The sequence below is a fragment of the Syngnathoides biaculeatus genome, chromosome 8 (genome assembly GCF_019802595.1).
Source record: "Syngnathoides biaculeatus isolate LvHL_M chromosome 8, ASM1980259v1, whole genome shotgun sequence".
Lineage (NCBI taxonomy): Eukaryota > Metazoa > Chordata > Actinopteri > Syngnathiformes > Syngnathidae > Syngnathoides > Syngnathoides biaculeatus.
Window position 1 is genome coordinate 17809235 of NC_084647.1, and position 20590 is coordinate 17829824.

Sequence of the window (20590 nt, forward strand, 5' to 3'; positions counted from 1 at the left end):
GTCACGATGGCGGGCAGTTGTGCCAGGTGGCACCGGCTCCTACGAGCTCTCTGGCTGGGATGTTGGTCCGGCCAGGAAGTGGAAGGAACGCATGTCGCCAAAAGTGGCAGAAGTGTGCGCAGGCCTGTTTTCTTTCGAGTGTCCTGAATTGGTCTGAGAGGTGGCAAAAGTCATCAGAAGTACAGAGACTAAAAAAAAGAAAAAAGACTGGTAAAAGAACCCTAGCATCTTCATTTCTGCTACCTCAAGTTCTGCTTCCTGTTGTTTTTTCAAGGCCACCGTCTCTAATCCGTACATCATGGGTTCGCCACCGTTTTATAAACTTTACCCTTCATCCTGGCGGATACGCTTCTGTCACATAACACACCAGACACCTTCCACCAACTTTTTCACCAAGTTGCTTGGCAATTTCTCCATAGCTCTTTCCGTGTGGAGTTGTACAATTTTGTCTCTGGTGTCTTTAGACATCTCTTTGGTTTTGGCCATGTTACAGGTTTGAGTCTTACTGATTGTACGGGGTGGACAGGTGTCTTTATGCAGCTAACGACTTCACACAGGTGCTTTTGATTCAGCATAATACATGGAGTGGAGGTGGACTTTTAAAGGCGGACTAACAGGTCTTCGAGGGTCAGAATTCTACCTGATACACAGGTGTTCAAATACTCATTTGAAACTGTATCACTCAAATAAATCGTTAGACATCATACATTGTGATTTCTGGATTTTTCCTTTAAGATTATCTCTCTCACAGTGGACATGCACCTACGGTGAAAATTTCAGACCCCTCCATGATTTCGAAGTGGGAGAACTTACAATATAGCAAGGTGTTCAAATACTTATTTTCTTCACTGTACCTGTTTTTGATTTAGGTTGTTAATGTTCATAGTTGTCATAACACTCAAGTACAGATCTAAAATCTACTTTACAATACAATAACCGTGTATTTGTACTTGCCGTCATGGTTGTTATTGAGCGATTAGCTTTGCAGTGGTCCACGCACCCTTGCAGTCGGCTGTACTTTCCCTGTGTTGCCGCATCCCGCGTGTCACTGCGCAAATATTTACCGCGCTTTGATGTCGGCGCGCGGGTCAATACAACTGCGTCGTTCCCTGTGTACACGCCGCACTCGCGACCCAGCATTCCTCACTTCACTCGGGGTAAACACGCACTCCCACGCCTCAAAACAAACTACGGTGTAGACAAATATGGCGTTCCTCGCAGGTTCAGGGACTGCCGGTCGCGAGGGCGGACCCGCTGACTTCACTCGACAATACGTTAGTATGGCGAGGGTCATCGATGTAATTAAAAAAAAAAAAAAAAACAACCCGCTTATTGTTTGTATGAATTGGAACAATTTAATTACATTTCAAATGAAGCCATACCATCTGCTAGCCAGAAGCTAAGCTACTCCGTGTTTGTATCATATAATGTGTGCAGTTATACTTCATGTCCCTTACCAACAATATGTTCTGTGTGGCAACCCGAATAACCCCCCCGTCATCATTATATAATTGTCCCTGCATTTGATGGTTATCATTTTTATGATGGACTGACCTTGTTGGAGCAGAAGTCAAGGGAAAATGGCGTGAGCTTTTGCGGTCGACGCAAAATGACACGAAGAGTTCTTAAGTTGGAGACTTCTTAAGTTTGTCACCTGTGCTGCGGTGGGCAAGGAAATTGTTCATTTCCACTTACATGCAAGCGTCAGCCATTTTTGGGGAATGTTATGACACTACCATTTTGTGATCTTTGAACGCTTGACGACCCCGCGTTCTTGCAGTTCTCGGAAACAGTACTTATTCAACAAAATATGAGTCCATCTTACCATTTTCTCAAGTCCTTGTCGGCATGAATGTTGCAGGCGAGCTGGACTCCATCCCAGACGATTCTGGGTGAGAGGCGGGAAACCCTGCTGCATTAAAGCCCAAGTGTTATGCCTATAAGCATTCTAAAATAGATATTGGATGAAAAATACGTATAACATTATTCGCTTCAATGTCTATATGAAAAAATATATATGAGCGGAGAGCGCGTCATCCATGCGCAAAGTTGTGGAAGTGTCATTCGACATCCAAGTGGTCGCCGTATTGGCTGCATCTTCTGTCCGTGATGTCACACTGCGACGTTCGCCATTGAAAACACGCTGTGGCCCCTACTGTGGGACACGCCCCTTCAGGCACGGAAGCTCTTTTCAAAGAAGAGAACATCTCACAACCGGGCGAAGTGACCGGGGCAATATTACCCGATTGTTTCGAGCCATATTTAGATGATGTTCGGATCACGGCCAAACTGCATGCGGTCAAACCACCTCCCCACCCGATCCACCTCCGCAGTGGCGATGAACAACGGCGCCCGTGGCCGCAAGCGATGACGCCCCCGCCCGTGAGCGACGACGACGGCGCGGCCAAACCGCCTCCCCGTCTGGTCGCTGGTGGCGATCCGCAAGGCCTGCAGTGGCCGTCCTTCAGCGGCTGCTTCACGGAAGCCTTCCGATGCGCACATCGACATATTTAGCAACCCTTACTTATGGATTAGCAGCTGTATCCACACCTACCTGTCATTTGGAACCCACGAAGCTCTCGTCCTTTGCACCCGTGAAATCCATTTTTCACGACGAACCAGGTCTTTTGGAAAAGTATGAAGACCGAATCCATCCTCCCGAGTGTTCAAGTAATATTCAGCAATGGAACGAGCCGGCATTTTGGCTAACACGAAGGAACAACGAGCTACCTTCCCGGAGGTAAAACTAATAGAAAGAAACAAGTCCACTTGAGGGCGGTCCTGCCATGTACGTCACTTCCTGCTCCTTCTCGAAAACAAATCCCTCGAGAGGATTTTAATGGCGGGAGTTACAAAAAGCCATTTCCATCCAAATCATGTTTTGTGGTGAAAAAAACAGACGGGTCCATACCGGCTGCTGTTTTTTTTTCCATTAATAACACAAAAAATCATGCATTTCATGACAGTGCACCTTTAATAGCCAGTCAGGGTTGTGTACACATAGACAAACGGCTTTTCTGATGCATATTCGCACCGATTTGGACAATTTGATCTGAAATGAATCCAACATGCTCGAACCCAGAGCATCTCGACTTTAAGGCAGATGCGCTCGCCATGACGACACCGTGCTGTCGACTTTTGTCCGCTCGGTGTGCACTTTCTACCACTGCCAGCTTTAACCCAAGAATGAAAGTATTCTAAGTCTCCTGTGCAAAGCTGATTTGGTCATCGACGTTCCGAAACAAGCTCATAGTCTGAATGTGTATTAGTGGGACGACGGGGGTGCCGGGTGGGGGGGATTACATAGAACAGCAGTGCTCCTGTTTCTTCCCCCCCCCCCCCCCACACACACACACACACACTGAAACATCAGCCGTGGAAGCGGCGGAGGGGTCCAAGCTTGGCACGGCCCCAGGACAGAAGGGGCAGCTGTGTTTCTCAGGCAAAAGCGAGCTCAGACGAGATCAGCGCATTTTCTGCCGCCGACGCCCGCCTTTTCCGTTCCTCACCGACGCCGGGCCGACTCCCCGGGGCCCGTCGTCGCCGTCTACTGGCCCTCCACCACCTTTGTCCCACCGTATGTAGAGTGGAAGGAGCAAATGAAGCGGCCGTGAGCAGTTGAGACTGTTTGCCACTTGTTAGGAGTTGCATAAGAAGAGGTTTACTGGAATCAGGGAGCCGCAGGCCAAAGTCTGGTGCCGTTGGTTAGTCAGCGGAACTGTGAGGCACTGTGTGAGAGGTGGTGTGCGTGTGCGCGCGTGTGTGTGTCTGTGTGAGAGCGCATAACCTGGGCCTCGTAATTAAAGCCCTGCTGCTGGCAGATGCACAGACACGATGGCAGACAGACAACCGGCCCGACACAGGGAACATTCCAACACATCTTTCTTTTTCTTTTTTTTTTTTTCACCTCATTGTGGCCTCAATTCTTGCTTTTCGCTTCGCTCCCCCGCCTGCTTCACGCTTTAAATCACTTTGACCACCACCGGCAGCAGCAGCAGCTGTGCCTGATAACATTTCTGGCTCCGATCCTGTTAACTTCTTTGCCTGTGATAGTTCGGTAATCTCCCAATTGTCAATTTTTTTAGTAGTCGCCTTTAAAAAAAAAAAAAAAAAAAAAAATCACAAAATTAATAAATCTGAATACTCATTATGTATTGAAAGATAAAAAAAAAAAAAAAAAAACAAGATATAGCTATTTTAGCTGGCACTGGCAGTCCTTGACCTTGTGGTTTGTCCTGAGGTTTGGGGTTCCAATCTCAGCTCTCCACTCCAGCTTCCGCCCACATTTTAAAATACGTTAGTTTAATGTAAAACTCTCAATTGTCCATAGGTGTGAATGTGAAAGGTCTTTTGTACATTTTGTGTCCTTTAGACTTTACACCAATCTGATTATCTTAATCGCTATCAGATGATAATTAGCATTTGCCGATCCGATAGATGACGCCACCGATCGATCATCTACGCAAAAGACATTTATTCCGCATTGTACAGTATATTTGAATCCAAAATCTAGTTCATTTTTAGCCTTGGTGTCTTTTGAAGTACTAAAAAAAAACCAAACAAAAAAAAACATGATGGCGGTGTGAAACAGGCAACACGTAATGATGCCTGGATCAGATTACGAGACAAATTTGGTCTTTCACGATCAGATTATTGCCATAAAATCTTCGTATCCCGTCTTTTACGGTCATTGGGCTTTATCGTGTCAACTCAAATTAAAATGGATACACATTATCATGGCGACGACATCGCAACGCATGTATTATAAGAACAAAATGGTGGAAAAACGTGTGGTGGGGGTCCCCTGTGCTCAGGGGAGGATGTTCGTTTACGGCTTGCTTGAGGTCATGTTCACATACTTTTAATACGATAACACTGGCAAATAGGCAACAAAACATGATGTAGTTCTCCCCGTGCCTGCGTGGGTTTTCTCCGGGCACTCCGGTTTCCTCCCACATCCCAAAAACATGCAACATTAATTGGACACTCTAAATTGCCCCAAGGTGTGATTGTCTCCGTGTGCCCTGCGATTGGCTGGCAACCATTTCAGGGTGTACCCCGCCTCCTGCCTGTTGACAGCTGGGATTGGCTCCAGCACCCTCCGTGACCCTTGTGAGGATAAGCAGCTAAGAAAATGGATGCATAATTCTATTATAGTAAGTTAGCTCCCATTCTGTCTATCATGCTGTTATGTTGCTTTGATAGGACTACGTGACTTGACTACAGCAGTGATTTGCAACTTTTCGGTAGCAAAGGTCCATATTTAATATATATATTTTTTGGGGAAAATCTCACGCCACGCCAACAAACCAAAATGTCACAAAAAGTAGACGCACAGTAATTACTGTATGTAGTTTCTGGCATCTAGTAGAGGAGCATGTACCGGTATTTGTTCTGTCTGTCAAAGCTACATTATTTCTTGCCTATGAATATTTTTTTGAGGAGTAAAGTACAATTTGATAATTTCCCATGGCACTCACTGGTTGGGGATCCATTTGAAAAGATTCCGTATACAGTACACAAGTATATACAGTAAATGAACATGTCGTTTAATTAGAGACATCTCGTGACAGGATCGATGATGGGTTTTCATATATTTTTCAACTCATTGATCGTTGGTCAGCCCCAAAAATCCTCATCATGTGTCTTGCAATTGTCACGGCACTGAGGGTCACATGAGGTGAGCCGGGGGCTCGCACAGTGTGCTGACCCAGTGAAAAGAATAAAATGAAATTGTTCATCGTTCTGCTAAAAATGTTTGTAGAGCTCCAAATTTTATGATCTTCAGGGGATTAAAGTGGTGCCAGTGCACAGCTGGGGTCCATTTGATGTCCCTTAAGGTTCAGTCACTGGTTTACTATTCGTGACAGGGCGTCCTCAGTTTTGCGGTTCCAAATGGCGCGCGAGAAACTGCGTTGTCACGGCACGCTCAGTGAGTGCCGGCCGTACTGACTGTTTTTCCATTATATTTATTGCCTGGAAGTGTTTTTCACTCAAATATTGACTATAATTTTAACTATAAATGTAGTAGCTCTGCTGCAACAAACAACTATTTTCATGTATATTCATATTCATCCCTTCATTAAAACCGGACATTTTTTTTTTTTTTTAAGATAGTACAGAAAAGACACACAAGTCACTTGATTGTGATTCAGTTCCCGGCAAAAATAGGCAAAAATGTCGATGATTGTTTACCAAAGTAAAAGCAGATGTTTGCAAAGACTTCATTTTCATTCAACACACAGATCACAGTCCGCTTTTTGTGGAGGACTGCAGATAGAAACGGAGGCTTTGGACAGTTTTAAGTTAAACAAAGTTTCTCAATGATTAGTCGATGATCAAAATAGCTGACGATTAATTTGATAATCCTCAAAACAGGCATGGTAGATTGATTGAAGACTCTAAATTGCCCGCAGGTGGGACTGTGAGAGGGGATGGTCGTTTGTTTCTATGTGCCCTGTGATTGGCTGGAAACCAGTTTAGCGTGTGCCCCGCCTCCTGCCTGAAGATGCCCAGGATAGGCTCTGGCTCTCTCGCGACCCTTGTGAGGATAAGCATCTCGGAAAATGGATGGATTCGTTGTCAATTAATCGAGATTCTCAGTCATCCAGTCCATGGTAGTCTGCAAAGGTTGAGTCAAGGCAAGTGGACTGTTCTTGAAGACATTTTTCTATCCAAAAGGTTTCTTCCCCTTCTTATAACTGGGGATGTTGCATCGTTCAGAACAAACACATCACATTTAAACTCACGTTTAGTGGAATTGCGCACACCCCCTGCCATGGGCCAGATCTGGCCCACCACATGATTTTAGGAGGCCCGCGAAGCCAAATCTAGATTGTAAATTTCCACGATTCTTGTAAAAATCTGTACCGAAATTTTAAATTCTCACATTTCATTAATGATGAAGTTGAGATATTACAAGCATTTTTGTGTTACCAAACGTGAATAGTTGATAAACACATTGCCCTTGATTTCTGATTCCAAAACTAGTTCATAGATTGATGATGTAAATATGATGAGATGACTAAATTATTTTTGTTTCACAGTCATAACAGCCCTCTTAGGGGAACCGGAACAACAATGTGGCCCGCGACAAAAATGAGTTTGACACCCCCGATTTAGATGAATGGATGGATGGATAGATACATAGAAAGCTATATAATGGTCATTTATTTTCACGTATAATTCAATTCGAGAAATTACCATGAGCAAGTGCTAGTGGGACCAGAAAGTCAGCGTGTGTCCTTACAGTCCATAGGAGTCCATTATCACGCTAATGCGTGTGAAACGCGACACACATGACTGAACAAACACCGTCATTGTGTTCGCCGTGATGTCACCACACCCGTGCAGGATTTTGGGATTGAGCAACGAGCAGAATCGAGAACCAACCCTGTCGGTGATTTCACAACCCGCTGTTTTCTTTCCCCGGGAGTTCCCGCTCCCAAATTCTCTCACCGTGAGGAGTTAACGTCCGAAGTTCGGACTGGAAGCGGTCGAGGAAAGAAATCGGCTCGGAGGCCATGGATATTTTGATTTGATCTATTTTCTCTTTTAGTCTGCGCTAATGTACAAACAAATAAATGGGCATTTACTGATTATCCACGTGACATTATGGCAAATATTATTGCAGCTCAGTTTCCTGAGCCTTCTTCTGGGTTTTATTATCAAAATCTACTTGAAGTAAGTATTATGCTGTCCGCCAGAAGAAGGAACACGATGCCCATTGAATCATCGTGATGCACAAACTGTTCAATTCTTGAGATTCAATTTCATTTTATCATAGGCGTATGTTTCGATAAGGTGCAATAGAATATGAGTGATCTGTCTTACGAGCGTGGTCAGGAAACAAATTCAGCTCGTAAGACAAGGCAGCGCTGTCGTTCTGATTTTGTTGAGCCTAAAGCAAACTGCAAACGTTGGCTCTCCGAGCGAAGCGTGCGATGGCCACCGATGGGATGCGTGTTCCCTTCTAAAAATGACTTTTTACAGTCCAAAATGGAGTCCAGCGCTTGTTAAAACTGTTTACTAGTAGTAGCTGCTCGCGCCGCCTGCGTGATGCTCGTATTCACGTGGAAGGGATCCAGGAAACTTCCCCGCAAAGTGGCTCTTTAATCCGACGAGTTTGTGTTTTCCAGCCGGCTCTCAAAAGCGGCGCGGCTCACGACCTGCCAAAGGTGAGCTCGTGAGATCATCCCCGCGTCGCCGCATCCAGTTCGGAAATAGCGCCCGTGGTCAGGTAAACATCTATTTGGGATGAGTCACATTGTTTTCGCCCTTCGAGCCGCTGGTTAGCGGAACGGGGAAGCGACTGTTTCGGTGCTGGTTGTGGCCTGGCTTGTGGCGTAATACGCTTGTGGAATCTCGACTCGTCATAAAGGAAGAGCTCAGCTCACGTTTGTTCACACATGAGAAACGATCCCTCCCGTCAGCGCCCTCTAGTATGCGTGCGTGTACGTGTGTGTGTGTGTGTGTGTGTGTGTGTGTGTGTGGGGCGGCCGACACGCAGCGAGAGAGTAAGACTTTTACGGCACCAAAAACCACAGGCATTACCCAGACACACATTGTTGCTCGATTCCCGCCCTGAAGCTATTATGCATGGAGTCTGTCAGACTGGGCTGGCATTTCGCGCACACACGCGAAAACACACACAAACACGCAGTCACGCGTGCTTCCAAGCTATCGATTGGAGCTGCGCGTTATGTCGTCACCAATGCAAACAGTGGAATCGCGACGCCAGGGGACGATCCAGTCTGCGGCCATAAATCCGAATTTGGTCTGAGTGGGGCCCGTACTACGAGAGGCTTGAAATAGCTTGACGTCTGCAGCGTGACACTGTGTGTGTGGAACCTGCCGGGGAATTCAATCAAGATGAAAAAGAAATCCACATAATGAACTTTAAAAAAAAAATAAAGCTCACTGAAGACATTCCAGCAAATTCCGTTCCCATTTGCTCACGTGGAAGTGACCAGTATCTGTCGACCAATCAACACTCTCCGCTCTGCCTATCTTTAGTTTTAAACGAACGGCACCCATTTCGTACAAGCGAACCACTGTTCACCTCACCCACTTCTAATGTGGGGCGACAGGTTCTATTACCATGACAACCGGACACCAGTTATGTCTTATGATGACACGTTTCCCAAAACACAAATTTCCCAGTTCGGGAAGCGGGTTCTCTGTTAAAACCATGTCTTAGCTAAGAATATTGGAGATAGAGTGGAAGTGGGAGGAGCTTCATTTAGTTCCTAGATAAAGTTCCACTGTACAGAGCCTACAGAAAAAACAAGCGCAATGCTTGTATTGTCACTCGCAGAGGCAGCACTTCCCTCTGTGCAGTCCGGCTGTCACTTGAAAATTGCGATTCTTCGCGCAGCCTGGCTGCCAAATCATGAGCGGAGAAACTCGACGTGCTTTGTGGATTGCCGGCATATTTTCAGGAAAATTCGGCGAACAAAAGCTTGACTGTTGTGAGGCCAGAAACTCCAGAGATGTTGCATGAAAGCACTCAAAAATCAATTTTCCATATTTCCCCTTGAACCGACGCTTGTCTCCAGATGAAGACTTTCTCGCAGTGTCTGAGGAGAATGGTCTTTTCAAGTTCCAGTCCTCGTCCCCCCCCCGGTCTCCCCCTCCCACCCTCACGGGCTCGAAACCCGTAGCTGGCAGGAAGTGCGCGTGCACCTTGTTGCCGCACCACGGGCCGTGATGTCACCGCAACGGCGGAAGTGAAACGCCGCACCAGATTCTTCTATCTCTAGCCTTTTTTTTTTTGTCATGTATTCCATTCTTCCTCTTTGATATTTTCCCACTGAGCAAGCTTTCCACCGGAAGTCATCAAGACCAGCAGGAATTGTGCTGCGCAACTGTGCAACTTCATGAGCATAAAACGCCGACACCTCGACTTCTTAACTTCCTAACTTACACGATTTTGCGAGCAAGGGTCAGACACGGTGGAACATTGGAGTGAAGTGGTAAACAAAAGGAGCGCCATTCGATTTAAATATATTTATGTAAAATATGAAAAACTCTTTAAATGACAAAAAAAAAAGAACAAAATGACATGAGGATTTTTCTCTTCCTACTAAGTACGGCAAATCATGTTCTTCAGGCTTTGGGTCAGGGTTTCAGCTCCAGTCCTATTGCGTATCAAAATGGTTTATTTCTTTACCGTCTCTTTAATTATATTTTCATCCAATTTAGTTCAATTTTTCTTCTTTAAAAACATAACAAAGAAGACATCGGTCGTTTATGAGTGGGACGAGAACGGATGAGGGGCATTTCAATTCATATCAGAGAGGAAAAGTGTTCTGTAATTTGATTGTGGTCCTTGTTTTCTTTTCCCATGTATGTACATTGACCTTGAGTGCCGTGAAAGCTGCCTATAAATGCAATAAATTATTACCATTATTCAAATGGATTTGATATGTGAGTAAATTCAGGTAAAAGCTCGGTCACGGAACTAATTCAACTCTTAACTGAAGGGACCACAATGCGTGCCATGACGTAATTGTCACTTGTACAACTCCAGTTCCAGTCTCCAGCAACGCATCCCATAGGGTTAATTATTCGTCTCCAGGGGAACCGTTTGTTTTTTTTTCCCAAACCAAAAAGCAACAGGTCCGTCCGCAAGCTGCAGTATAAAAAGTGTCAGGTGTAAATGACCTTGCAACACTAGCAAACAACAAAATAATAATAATAATTCTGATTTATTTTTGGTCTGCTGTTTTCAAACAAAACAAAGCAGTCGTGGCTTGACTCCATCCTGTTAATTTTCGAGGCGGCGCCAGGTACGCGCTTTTTTCCGTTTCCTGTGGCGCACTTTGGTGAGATGGGCAAATATTTCTGCACTGCAAGCCACTTTTCGGCGCTCGGGTGGAACGACCGCGGCGTTTGGGAGCTGCGTTTAATGCAAAACAGTTCACACTACGTGGGCGGCCATTGTCGCTTTTGATTTTCTGTTGTGTCATCCGTCATCTCTCCCCCCGCCACGAAATTTTTTGTGGCCGTGCGAACTGTCAGCGGCTGAAAGACCGACCCAACTGCTGCGGCTCATTAGGGCCCATTTGCATGAGTTTTAAGGAGAAACTTTCACACACTACAACCACCCCCAATCTTCACATGTAATAGCCGCAAACAGTGTAGGAATTTGAGAACTCCCCCCCCCCAAAAAAAAAAGTTTCACATATTAATACTTACATTACTAAGTATTAATTAGTACTTAGAGTACATTTGTTCAATACAGTTCAGTTGTATTTATCATTAACAATACATCTGGATACTGTTAGTTTTCAAATATTCATTCATACAAATCTAACATTGTGTTTTTGTGTTTTACATTTTAAGTGAATCACTAAAAGTGTGTTTCTCGGTTGTTCGTGGGGTACGGGGGTAAGAGCCAGACCGTGAATAGTCAAAATCTGCGAATATCTGGTGGTCATTATTTCAAATACTTTGGCATATTTTTGTTTGTTTTTTATACCCTAATGGTTCTTGAATAATCGTGGTTAACACTGGATTATGTTTTTTTTTTTTTTTTTTTACAGTTGGTTCCTTCAATAAAGAAAGAACAAAGAAAAACTCAAATTAAAAACTGAAAAAATATGTAAAAGTAGACGTTGCAAAAAATAACTGTCATGTCTAATGTTTAATTGGAAACTCTAAATTGCCCCTAGGTGTGATTGTGAGTGCGACTGTCGTCTGTCTTAATGTGCCCTGCGATTGGCTGGCCACCACTTCAAGGTGCTGACAGCTGTGATAGGTGCAAGCACTCCCGCAACCCTTGTGAGGATAAGGGGCTCAGAAAATGGAAATGATGGATGGATGTCAACTGTGTGTCGACATCACCTTCACAACCTGTAAAAATGAGCAGTTGACAGCCGTCATTTGATGACTTGAGCCACTCAACACGTGCGCTCCGTGAAATACCAAAACCGTCAACCTATATTAATTCAACATACTTCCTTGACACCAACTACAGTCCGACTTGCCTATTCTCCAGGGTTTGGGGGCTTTAGGCTTTACGGAATGAGAGCAGAAATAAGTGAACTCCGTGACCATCAGTTTCTGATTCAATGTTGGAGGAATTCCACAATAAAACCAGCTCGGGGATTTCCTCACTTTTGCGAGGTTGAAATAGGGTAACGGGAGCGTAAGCGTAGCCCCTCCCTCGCTCCCGTTCCCACCGCCGTGCGGGGCCCTCCGCACACTGCATCTTTATCCGGGGCCGGCGCGAGGGCAACGACCCAGCCCGGTCGCACGAGCCCTCGGAGGCGAAAAATAACCCCAGTCCACAGATGCCGCTCTGTGCATTGACAGACTGGCAATTGTGTGGCATACAGCGGCACATGCACATATTTAGCACGGCGAGCTTAGCCAGCACAACACGGGCCCTGTCTCTGTGCACATGAGCCGCACGCTCTTCGGGTCCCGGTCAGGAAATCACTCTAGCGTCGCACCCAGGGCTAAAAACGTGAAAATAGCCGCTCGGGATCGTCTGCGTTAGAACCGGGGGAAGAACATGCAGAACAAGAGCGTTCAAACATGCTCCGGACGACTCACTGACACCGGCACCATCTGGCCGATCGTCATCAAAATGTTTCGCAAAAGCTCTTGAAAGCAGTTTAAGGCACGTTGGGCCCACTTTAGTTGAACATCAGCTACAGAACTATTGAATGCGTGTATGTGTCTGAATCTGGATGAATGAGAAAGAAATGGACAATACTCTCACTTGTAGTCAATACCTTATTTTCAGAGCAATTCAGTGAAATAGGGTGAATTAAACATTAACAAACATTATTCTTGTTATAGAGTTTATTTCGAATAATGATGATGATTCACATGGAACAAAAAATTCAACACTAATAAAACAACTAATGAAAAACAAAGCCTTGAAAATAAGCAGTATAGCTGGGAAACGTGCATAACAAGCATATTACATTTCTTCCTTTTATAATTGTATTTTGGCCTATCTTTAAACAGTTAACGTGTCAAGGTAATTTGTCTCCATCAAATTTGAAGCGCCACAGACGCTCGGCGGCGGCGGTCTCGCCGAGCGCCTCGCGGAATAAATTAAGCGGCGTGCAAAAGCTCTTTGGGGCCCTTCGACGGCCAAAACGGTCAGTCAGTGTCACGCAGCTGCACTCTCCATTTGGACCAATGGGAGGAAATGCCGGAAGATGAGTCATTCTCGCGGCGCGTTTACGTTTAATGCGCTCTTAACGTACTACTCGTACTAAATCAGCTAAGTCGAACACAAAAATTGCTCGATGCAGAAAGTTTTGCCTCAAGGCAACAAGAAATATTAATAAAAGATGTAGACCGCACAGACACTGCCGCACCAGTGAAAAACACGACCAAAAACCACAGATGAGCATCAGTAAATTATTTTTAAGACCCTATTAGATGTGAAATATTCATATAGCATGGTTTATGGTTTTTGTTTTTGACCTAAATGGTAACGACTTTGCGTGTAATAGCCCATGCTGCCCTTTTTTCCCCCTTCAATTCTGTACAGAGTTTATATCGTATGCAGTTTAAGGCTTGAAGTCCACGGCTCGTAAACGGGAACAAACTGGATATTAGTTGTAAAAAAATAATGACGGTCAAATGAAGTTCACCTGTAAAGTCCATATTGTGTTTCAGGTTCAACTTGAAGTTTGCCAAACGTCTCCCCGACCTTTTGTGACTACACAACTCGGCCCGCACGCTACAATCTCGCCCGACGGGCCGAGACGAACTCCGTAGCCTCTCTTTCCTCTTTTGACGCTTTCCCATTTCCTCTCGTTTGGCCCGCCGACCGCAGAGTTTGGCTTCGGAAGGAGCCGCCAGAACCCTGTTTTCAATCTGCCGCCGCACTTTTGACTGTTTTGCGTAGAAGCGCGCGTTCGAGCGGGATCGGTATCAGGAGCCGCCAGCTCTTCCTGTGCGGATACGACGTGGCAGGAAACTCGCTAGTACCCCGTCCCCCGCTCTCGTACGCCGATGAAAGATGCCGAGGTGTCCGTTCCTCGGCGGCCCCTCGTCTGACCGTCGAACAAGTCGGAGATCCGGGCCGAGGGGTCGTCGGTAAATACGTTAGCAGACACATTTGCTGCTCCTGCAGGACTTTCTTTCTTTCTTTCTTTTTTTTCCTTTCTTTTAATGAAAGCAGCTGTTTCCAGAAAGGTTCCTCCCCAAACGTCACAGTCAGCCATTTGGCCTTAAGTGGATTTAAGGACATCCACGCTGAGCGCTCACTATGCGGACCTCCAAATTGCATTATGGCACGAAAAGAGAGCCCTTTTTTTTTTTTTTTTCCCCCCAACGGGACTACACGATCAGCTGTGCGTATGTGCGTGACGTCCCTGCGGTGCGGCGAGATGGCGGGCCGAGGGCGGGGCGCGGAGGCGCGCTGGCGGGATCGCGGCGCGCAGACAGCTCGGTTCCAGCTTGTCACTTCAACCCCGGGTGTTGCTTTTTTCTGCATCGCGGATCCTATTTTTAAAAAGACAGACTTTTTGCGGTGTCTTTTTATAACTCGTTTTAACAGTGACACACTTGTGTGCAGTCAAACCTGAGGCCATGTGGTGTGCTACATTAACAACAGACCTCTTTTTTTTTCTACCCCCTCCACCCCATGCACATATTTAATGAAGCAAATAAGGTTTAAAAAAAATAAATAAAAGTCCTCGCTTCCAGTTATTTCCTTTGTGCGTCCCTACCTCTTCCCCCCGCCCCTACAAATTTCCATTGCCTTTTATGCCCTATTGACTCAAGTTATTAGGCCAGTGATTGTGGCCAGTCACTTCTTATTGGCGTTGATAACGTATCACACTGCAAACATGTGAAGTCAGCTCACTCTGTGCCGATTGAATGTGCTAATGCGAAGAAGGTGTGTGGTATTATTTATCTTTTTGTGTGTGTGTGTGTGTGTGTGGTGTGTGTGTGTGTCTGTGTGTATGTGTTCTCATAAGCATTTGCAGGGCTAACCACCGTAGTAGGATCACATGATGTTGAGACCTGGACTATGTTCTCTTGTATTTCACTAACATGGCAGACTTGCTGTTGTGAAAATGCTTGAGATTACTCCAAACGAAAAAGCAGTTGAAGTTGAAGTAGTAGTAGAAGTTGGGGTATATTAAAACGGGGGTGTCAAATTCATTTTTCTCACGGGCCACATTGTTGTTCCGGTTTCCCTCAGAGGGCCGTGATGACTGTGGAACAAAAATATTTAATCATCTCATCTCATTTACATCATCAATTTACGTGCTAGTTTTGGAATCAGAAATCAAGGGTAACACAAAAATGCTTGTAATATCTCAAGTTTATCATTTATGATGTATGACAATTTGAAATTTTACAAAAATCATTGAAATTGACACTAGATTTGGCTCGCTGGACACATAAAATCATGTGGCGGGCCAGCTCTGGCCCCCGGGCCTTGAGTTTGGCACCTGTGCATTAAAATGTTCCCAAAACGTTTTGTATCAATGTACAGCAAACACACCACTCAACCATAAGTAAAAATAAGGTGTGTGGGGGGGATTTAGTTCTGGGGCTGCAACAGATTAATTGCATTTCCATGCATTTCTATGGGAGACATTCCCTCGGTTTCAGTTCCGGAATGGATGAAATGGATCAAATTGTTCTATTGAGTTTCTGCTGTACACTGCCTTTCCATAACTTCCTCCAACATCTCCCCAAAAATGAACCCGGGAACAGGCGAGCAAGCTAACCTTCAACAGGAGTTCCTAGTCTCCGTACCCATCCGTCATTTTTCGATCCCGCTATCCTGTTCGGGGTCATCCCGGCTGACTACGGGCATCCTGGACATAAATTGAGGCAGACAACCATGCACACTGTCGCTGCGTTCGTGGAACTGAGCCCGTGCTGTCAGGCGACTTCGCGACTACACCGTCAGTGACTAAATCAACAACAAGAGAATTGTCTTCAGTAGGTTACAAGAGATTTTTGGTACATTTTTTTGGAATGCCCCTGGCAACTAGGACTGACATTGAAATCAGATGATTTTTAATGTCTTCTCTGTAATCATGTGCAGGAAAAGTTAAAAAGTTAGAATATGAAGGAATCTTTATCTGATTTTGTTGTGAAATTATTACTGACCAGGAAATAATTTTAGTCGCTCACTGTCGCAACTCAGAAAATTCAATTAGAATGATTGTTATGTAAGTCAGCATTAGTATAAACACAAGTCCTTTGTGTTCGTTGCGTCGCTGCCGCCCAGACGATAACCATAGCAACGTCCCCAACACAGCGGCCAAAACTATCATCCCGATTATCAGACAACGTGCCGGAAAATGATTAGCTCGATATATTTATTTTCTTCATTCATTTGTTTGTTCGTCTCCTCGGAGGATTGCGCGAATGCTCCTGAGCAGAACTTCGGAATCAGAGTTTTTGCGTTGTTCATGTTCAGGGGTGGAAGGCGCAAGACACACGAAATGAATGGCGAGTCTGGCGTAATCATATTTCGGACAACTTGGTAAACCCGGTGATCTTTCGTCGGCCTGACGTCTTAGCCTGAAGTGCGTAGTCAGCTCCCCGGCGCCATTTAGCGGGCAAACGTTTCTTTAATGACAGTTTTATACATTTTTCAGCAGTAACCACACTTCTCCTACTCAGCATTTTCCCTCCAGACATGACCGGGCCTCAGCTTTAGGGTGAAGTTCTTTGGCGGTTAGACGCAAAAGTATACAATCAGCCTGCAGAACACGGTCAAGCAATTCGGCGGCTCAATCTGAATGAGTTCGAGGGGCGCAAAATAAAACAAAACAAAAATGCAGGGAAACCACATTTCTTTCCGCTCTTCTCGTCTCCGTACGTCACAAGAATCTTCGCTCAGAGGGGCCGCTGGCATGTTCGCACCTGTTGCTCGTCGCTGCAAACCGCCGGCGCTTACGCGTCCGCTCGGCCTTTTTTTTGCAGCCGAGGTTTCATCTGCGGCTTTTCTTCTGATTCAGTCCTGCGTGCTGTCGGAGGCGTCACGCCCTCGCGGGGATTTTCTCTCGCTGAGCGAGCTGACATTTTGTGACGCTGTTGAAAGTACGAGCAGTTCAGTCCGTGCAGCAAAGGAAGCTGCCCACTTTGGTGCATTAACATCCTGCAAAGTCAAGCTGCAAAGTCTCGGTGCAACCGGCTCTTACCTGAGTTCGCATTTGACCTTTCTGATAATAGTGCTTTGGCATTTGGAGAGTTTGAAAGAGCCCGGGAACGACGATGAAAAAAGTGATTCAGTGGCTTGTCGCTCTTTAAGCTCTTGACTTTTTCTTTTGATGTTTTTTGGCTTCGGAAAATGTACCCTCTCAGAAATGTACCAATAATGTCAATTTCCAACAAGCACGAGAGTTCATTTCCAATTAGGGTCGGTGAACACTTATCAGCGATGTTAGTTGTTACGTGGGATCCTAACAGAGAGCGTGTACTTCATTCACGCCGGGTATACATTTCGCCAAATCACAGAAGATGACGGACAATTCTAATGACACGAATCCAGACAGGTTCCACCTTGCACGAGTGGAGGAAGGGCACCACTGGAGCTCCCATTGAAAAGGTGCAAAAGGTAAGAAATGAGTCCAAAACTGAAGCCAGTCAAGTTGATGCTAAAGTGAAGTTCCAAGACTTCGATTGTATTCGTTTGAGACGGAAATGTGTGACTCCTGTGTCCCCTTTTCCAAGTTCGTACAGATTAGACGGATCCCCTGCAATTCAAGGGGGTAAGGGACACCCACTTCAAAAATTTAGACTGTAATCATTCTACAAACTATGATCTTAAAACAGATGAATACCATTTCAAACTCGTTTTACATAATCCCTTAAAATAAACGGCCAACAGATTGTTTTGGGACAAGACTCTCTGTAACTTTCACTGACGACCCAGACTAAATCGAGTTCTTCCCCACACATAGAGCTTGTTTCTCAGTCCACTTTGACGTATTTCCGTAGACCCCCAGTTACTGTACTACTTTGGGCTCTGGCAGCATGTTTCAGACATAAGAAACACTGAAGGGAGTGGCTTCTACAGGAAAAAACCCAAATGGGTAAATCTGTCAATAGCGATGTTTGAATACGTAAGGGAAAGGAGACAAGGGGCGTCAATTGGAGAAGGAAGGCCCGAACACTGCGGCCTTTCAGTGCGACTGACGCAGCGTGTTCTTGAGCGATTCTTGGCCACTTTGCCACACACTGGCCGCTTTACTCCCGCTTCCGTCGTGCGCATTCACACCAGCAGCCGTCGCCGCCTCTCGCTCAAGTCACGGTGCGGCCGGTCCCATGACAAAGTCAGCACCCCCCCGCCGCCGTTTGTGTGAGGGAGCGTGACCGTTGAGGAGTTCGTGCTCGCAGCGGTGGAAAGGGGGGCAGGTGATGGAAGAGGCGGAGGAGGAGGGCAAAAGTTAAATTGCCGCCGTTGACTTGGCTCGCGCTGCCTCGCATTCCTTTGCTTCACGAGCTCGCCGCTTCCTGTGACGCAGGAAGTGGACTGTGCTTCCTGTCCGGCTGCTCTTTCATGTGGTCACTTCCTCGTGTTTTGCCATCTCCGTCGCAGTCGTGTGTTGACTCAGAGCGCCGTCCTCCCGGCCGCGGTCACGCGCAACGCCCGCGACGCGCTTTCCTCGCTCAGACTGCACTTTGCGTAACGTTTGTTATCGGCCAGATAATCCAATCCCAAAGTAAGACGAGCGTTGTCTATCAGATGAGAGATTCTTTTTGCCGCTTTCAGCTTTCCGCAGTGCCTGCAAAACCTTGGCTTTTGTAAGCACGGTGAGGAATGTTGATTGTGATGACTGGCTGGCTGGGAATTCTGTCTCTACTGTTTCCTAAGAGATAGTAACACGTTGGCTGTGATTACGATTGAACTTTGCACACGATGATTTGCAGGAATGTTGAGATTCCTCGTGCGCTGCAAGGTAAGGCAGACATAGGGGAAGTCACAAGACTCCTGACTTTGGGACACTTGACAAAAAAAATAAATAAAACAATTCCCGATAGACGTGGTGAACAGGGACAAACCGGGAGCAGTTGACGCCCCCTAAGATAGTTAAAAATTGCCGATAGCAAGAGTTTGTGGCAGAAGTAGACCGCAAACGATCAACCCAAATATTTTAATAATACTTAAAACTCATCTTGCTAAATTATCCATGGAAAATGAATGGCTCACCTACTAACAACTCGGGTGAAACTGACAAAATGCATCAATTTAACATCCTTTCGATCAAATCTTTTTTTTTAATTTGCTTGGACGGCAGACGCCAGAAATTTAGGGTTCAATGTCTTGCCCAAGGACACTGCAGCAGTGGACAGTCGGACACAGGAGGAGCTGCCCTCCCAAACACCAGAAAATCAGGATTGAGCATGTAGCTTGGTTTGAGGGTCATGGTCTGGTTCGCATGGGGTACTATCCAGAAAAAAAAAAAAATTGTGCATAAACTGGAACATACTTTATGTTGTTTCAAGTGGGAATTGTTTACATCTTTCAATTAATGTAAAGGGTGGTGAAATGCCTGAATTCGGGTCTCCACGGCAAAATGGGAATATTTCAGTTCGAGTGTCTTTATCTAATGGTCTTGAAAAGGCAAGTGGATCGTGATTGGAGGGCGAAGGATGACAAATGGCCGACGTGAAGGTGCATTGGAAACCAGATGTGATGCGCAGGAGGAGGAACACTCTGAGGATGTGAGCCACCGATTGCGAGTTCGGCCAAAGCTCGTGACACAAAACTTATACGCATCCACGGCTCGTTGGTTCTTCGAAGCTCATTTGAACTCTCCAAATGGCGGCAGGGTAGATTGTGCTTATTTCTCTCCGTATCGCTCTCTCTCTCTCGCCTTGTCGGTGCTTTGCTCAGCAGACCTTTGCCCAATATTCCCCTTCATTTGTTTGCCGTGCTTTAGCTACGCCCCACTTGCTCCCGACACAAAAATACTCGTCGCCCGGCAACGATAGTGCACAGTATCGCGTTGAGAGGTATGAAAAAGAAAACAAAAAACAAAAAGATGGATTTTGTGTGGAGGAGACACAAGTGGAATGTGGTTATCAGCGTTTTGTCCATGGTAAGTGATAAGACGGTCAGCATATGGACCAGAAGTGGGACAAAATATGGATTGTGGACCGCAGAAGGCCCACTCTGTTCTTCTAATCCGGCACACTGTGCGTTTACATCACACATCAATAGTACTGTCATTTTTAGTTCCTTCACTGTTAAGTTTCCAACTAAAAAACAAATAAAGGAATGATGACAATATATCACGTATATGGTTTAATTAAAACAAAATTATTTGCCACTAGAAGAGGAAAATATGAATCACCATTTCTCAAAATGAGAAATCATTGCGTGCCTAACTCCCTCATGTGTCTTAAAACAATTGTATATACTGTTTACTACCTACAGCTATATAAAGACATCCACTTATCCTCACAAGGGTCGCGGGAGGTGCTGGAACCTATCCCAGCTGTCAACGGGCAGGAGGCCGGGTACACCCTGAACTGGTTGCCAGCCAATCGCAGGACACATAGAGACAGACAACTGCCACACTCACAATCACACCTTGGGGCAATTTGGAGTGTCCAATTAATGTTGCATGTTTTTGGGATG

The 20590-nt window shown here is 45.6% G+C and overlaps 1 protein-coding gene across 1 annotated transcript in view; it reads left to right on the top strand.

Moving 5' to 3' along the window:
• foxo1a (forkhead box O1 a) overlaps positions 1 to 20590 on the top strand; it is a 37469-nt gene that overhangs the window by 10177 nt on the left and 6702 nt on the right. The window lies entirely within an intron of this gene.